The sequence below is a fragment of the Mustelus asterias genome, chromosome 12, assembly GCF_964213995.1.
Source record: "Mustelus asterias chromosome 12, sMusAst1.hap1.1, whole genome shotgun sequence".
Lineage (NCBI taxonomy): Eukaryota > Metazoa > Chordata > Chondrichthyes > Carcharhiniformes > Triakidae > Mustelus > Mustelus asterias.
This window is the reverse complement of record NC_135812.1, coordinates 77,315,845-77,321,078: the sequence shown is the minus strand read 5'-3', so window position 1 is coordinate 77,321,078 and position 5,234 is coordinate 77,315,845. Positions and strand designations below refer to the sequence as shown.

General features: G+C 46.1%; 1 protein-coding gene across 2 annotated transcripts in view; it reads right to left on the bottom strand.

The window, feature by feature from the left end:
• acsf2 (acyl-CoA synthetase family member 2) overlaps positions 1 to 5,234 on the bottom strand; it is a 135,816-nt gene that overhangs the window by 66,917 nt on the left and 63,665 nt on the right. The gene's annotated exons all lie outside the window — the stretch shown is intronic.

Sequence of the window (5,234 nt, the reverse complement as noted above, 5' to 3'; positions counted from 1 at the left end):
TCACTCAAAGGGAACTTTCTCATGTTTTATTTATAAGACCATAAGAAATAGGCACAGGAGCAGGCCGTTCGACCCCTCGAGCCTCCTCCGCTCTTCAATAGGTCCACAGAATCCCTACAGCGCAGAAGGAGGCCATTCAACCCATCGAGCCTGCACCAACAACAATCCCGCCCAGGCCCTATCCCAGTAACCCCAAGTATTTACCCTGCTAACCCCCTGACATTAAGGGGCAATTTAGCACAGCCAAATGACCTAACCCGCACATCTTTGGACGCTAAGGGGCAATTTAGCATGACCAATCCGCCTAACCTGCACATCTTTGGAGTGTGGGATGTAACTGGAGCACCCGGAGGAAACGCACGCAGAGACGGGGAGAACTTGCAAACTCCACACAGACAATCATCCAAGGTTGGAATCAAACCCAGGACCTTGCCGCTGTGAGGCAGCAGTGCTAACTACTGCACCGTCCATGGCTGATCCAACATTCCTCATCCACTTTCCTGCCCCTTCCTCGCAATCTCAGCCTGAAATATACACAATGGGCTGGGTTTTCCGGCTGCGCTTGCCCCAAAACTGGAAAATTGAGGCTGAGGTCAAGGGAAATTTGCATGGTCCTGTCCCACCCGCTACATTCCCGTGGTGGGCAGGACAGGAAAATTCCACCCAATGAATCTGCCCCCAGCTCTCTGTATCAAGGAGTTGCAAAGACTCACAATCCTCAGAAAAGAAATCCCTCGTCTTCTCAATCTTAAATTGGCACCCCGTTATTCTGAGACGATGGCCTCCGGTCAATAGCTTCCTCTTGCTTCTTACCTTGAATGGGGTTAAGTCCCACAGGGATACAAGTCCTACTGGGACACAAGTCCTTGTGAACCAGTAATGGATGAGCCATTTTGCATGAGCTGAGATGAGGGGCAAGTTCCAGTTGCCTAGCTGACTAGCTTGGCGAGGGAAGGGAGGGAGAAGGGAAGGTTAGGGAGAACAGTGTCATAATCTAATCCTAACCTCCCCTGTTGCCCACAAGGTTTAGCAATGGTAACTGACCATTAACATTAACCTGCCTTGATCTTCCCCTTCCCTTAATCAGGGGCAAGAGAGCCAATTTGTACCCATCTGCACTGTTGCCTGACTCTGACTAGTTACCTCTGTATGGATCTATGCTGCCATTACCAAGCTTTTGATGTGGCTTTGAGGTAGTTTAATGCAAGAGGCTTGGTTTAGATTTAAGTAGAGGTCTAATTTTGATCATTTCCAAGTCTACGTTTTGCCCAAAGGAAGTTGACCTACCAGTCCATAGCTCAGCTCATGGTATCAGTGTGTGAGGTGGGACATACTGAGGTAAAAATAACTCTTTACAATGAGTTACCGAGCAACAAAACATCTCCCAAGTCATTGTCAATATTTTAGCCGAAATAAATGCACCAAAACACATCAATCAATTGAAAGTCCTGTATTGTTGCACATTTGTTATCACACTTTCCTTCCATTATCACATTTTCCCATGCACAGATCTCTTTCTAACATTACCAGTCAAGATTTTGACTGTTGTAAGATTGTTTGGTGTCTCACTAAGATGGCTGGAGGTTTGTGAGGTTGAACATAAGCTGTTTACTGTTAACAGACAACAATATACATATCTCCAAAGTAAAGCTACTATCTTCATGGCCATTTCTCTCAGACTCCCTTTACACACAGTCTGTCATCGTGTGACTCTCTATTATGTGGACGGTACTGTTTACCCAGTCCCACATTAATCTTTATCAGCCCAAACATCCTGATATCACATCATCTAGCCGATGCAAATGATGGACAGATAAAAGACCTACTGGTCAATGTAGACTGCCCCACTCAGAATGATGGTTGAAGCATTAAGACTAAGCACTAGGTCTACTGTAATCTCCAGAGTCAGGTAAAACAACAAAACCAGGTCAATAAAGGAAGATACTTTGGACAATTCCTCTTAGCATCCTGCCACTGGGCAATGGAAATCAGTTTGAGATTGCACAGACCAAGCCTGATCTGTACTAACTTCTCCTATGGTGCCAACCCTTTTCACAGGAAGCAGTCCAGTTCCCTCTTGAAGGTGAGGCAATGTCAGCATCCACCATAGCAGCAGGTAATGTAACAGAAGCTCACTACTCCCTGGAAAAAGAGGATCAGCCCAATATTTCCTCCATTCCTCCTCTTGCACAGTTTGAATTCCCCAATCCGTAAACTAGAATAACCTTTAAACCTTGCTCTGGATTGGCTGCTTCCTCCCTTGTGACTTCTGGTACCCCTAGCCATTATTCCTTCATCCACTTCCTGTCACACTTTCCTTTAACATTTCTCCAACATTCCTATGGTTCCATTTCCTAACCTCTGACCCTCAGTCAACAAGTATTTTAATCTCCCCTGGTTTCTGGTACGAGCTTGCCCCCACATTGACTTTCTCCCCACCTTCCTGGTTTACAGTGCTTTCTTCAGTTATCTCATCTCCACAGCTCTTCCAAAAGATTTCTTCAGTTTACCATATCTGGCTGCCCACTGGACTCGCCTCCTCCTCCACTCGAGCATGATATTCCGATCTCCTCCACTGGACAGCATCTGGTTCCTCTCCAAACCTCCAAATACCAGGCCTTTTCCTCCAATCCTCATTCCAGGAGCTTCTCCCCTGGTTATTGCCCAAGCTCCTCTTCCCTATTCAGCCAGTCAAAATGCTCAGTAATTGATACAAAAAAACTCAAATTAAATTTCCTCTTACTCTGCTCCACTGGAAACAGCCCTATATCACTTCGTTGCTCCAGTTTTCCATCCCTGGAACTTTCCTGGTGAACCTACAGTCTCAGCGGTTTTAATGTCCTTTCTTCATGAGGTGCCTATTATTTTTGGTTTAGTTAGTTTTTATTTATTATTGTCACAAGTAGACTTACATTAACACTGCAATGAAGTTACTGTGAAAATCCCCTAGTCGTCACAATGAGGGAGAATTTAGCATGGCCAATGCACATCTTTGGACTGTGGGTGGAAACCGGAGCACCCCGGAGGAAAACCACGCAGACACAGAGAGAATGTGCAGACATGTGCACCCAAGCCGGGAATCGAACCCAGGTCCTTGGCGCTGTGAGGCAGCAGTGCTAACGACTGTGCCATCATGCCGCCCGGCAGATAATGCCCTAACCGTGAGCTAACCAATGTATTAAACACATCTATCACTACCTCTTGCTTCTCCAACTCTGTTTCCCTATTAGATGATCCTTCCCTTTCTATGGCTTTCTTGATCTGCACTAACACCTTCAGAATTATCTTGGACCCCCTCTGTATGTTTCCATTGAGTCTGTATGCCCATTCTCAGTTTCCTCCATGCAGAATGCAAGGCCTCATATTTACCAATATTAAATTGTGTGTAATACCCATCTAGCCATCCCCTTAATGTGTCAGGACAGCTCAGGCAGTGAGAATTCTGCAGTGAGTAACTCACCTCCTGTCTCCAATGTCTGTCCACAATCTGCAAGGCACAAGTCAGGAGTGTGATGGAATATCCTCCACTTGCCTCATGCAGCTCCAACAACACTCAAGTAACTCGACACCATCCAGGACAAAGCAGCATTGCTCGATCTGCAACCCGTCCACCGCATTCACCATTCACTCCTTCCAATATCAAGGCATTTTGGCAGCATTATGTGCCATATAGACAGTTCACTGCAGCAACTCACCAAGCCTCCTTTGACATCACCTTCCAAATCAGTGACCTCTATCACCTAGAAGGACAAGAGCAGCAGATGCATGGGAACACCACCACCTACAAGCCACACGCTGTCCAACCTGGAACTGTATTGGTGTTCCTTTGCCAGATTAAAATCCTGGAACTCCCCTCCTTACAGCACTGTGAGCGCACTTACACCACATGGACTGCAGCAGGTGAAGGAGGTGGCTCACAAGTACCTTCTCAAGAGCAATTAGAGATGGACAGCGAACACTGGTCTTGCTATCGATGCTCACTTCCCATGAAGGAATTTTATAAAGAAGTCATGCCTGCAGATGCTTCATGGGATTTCAGTAGGTGCTGATTGCCACATCGCAATGTCAGATTCAGAGCCTGAGACTGCAGCCAGAATCACAACCTCCCTCCTGCAGAGTGTCCAAGAATCAATTGGGAACTGCAAAAATGTTATTCACTTTCACTTTCATGCTTTTAAATTTATGTGATTATTTGGCCTCCCCATTGCCCACCCACCTGAAAATCTGCAATCCCATCTTCACACGGGATTCTAATCCAACCCCTGGCCCTTCTCTGCCTACACCCATCCCATTTCAGACAGCACTGACTGACCCCACCAAAATGATACCGGAAGGTGCTCCACTAGGCCAAGAACACACAACCTGCAGAGAAACTCCGATACCTGGAACACGATAAAGCTAAAGAAATAATCAACACGAAATCTTGCCATAAAATGGATGCAGCCATAAAAGAATTGTATCATATGCTTGGATCATCATTGCACTTCAAATGAAATGTTGTTTCACCCTCAAACACCAAGGGTGGGATTTTACGGCCTTGCTCGTCCTGAAACCGTAAAATCCCACTCGAGGTCAATGGACCTTCCCAATGTCCGCCCTTTGCCCGCTCCAATTCCCGTGGCAGGTGGGATGGTAAAATTCTGGCCCAATTCTCCCATCTCAGTGTTTGGCTTTGCTATATCTAGCATAGCAAATAAGGGCAGGAATAGGCCATTTGAACCTGTTCCACCAGTCAATAAAATTATGGCTGATCTGATTGTGGCCTTACTCCACTTTTCTAATGGTTCCCCCATAACCTTTGATTCCCTTGTAGATCAAAACTCTGTCTAAGTCAGGGTTGAATATATCCACTGACCTACAGAGTTCTCCGGGGTAGGAGAATAGAACATAGAACATAGAACATTACAGCGCAGAACAGGCCCTTCGGCCCACGATGTTGCACCGACCAGTTAAAAAAAAAAAAAGCTGTGACCCTCCAACCTAAACCAATTTCTTTTCGTCCATGAACCTATCTACGGATCTCTTAAACGCCCCCAAACTAGGCGCATTTACTACTGATGCTGGCAGGGCATTCCAATCCCTCACCACCCTCTGGGTAAAGAACCTACCCCTGACATCGGTTCTATAACTACCCCCCCTCAATTTAAAGCCATGCCCCCTCGTGCTGGATTTCTCCATCAGAGGAAAAAGGCTATCACTATCCACCCTATCTAAACCTCTAATCATCTTATATG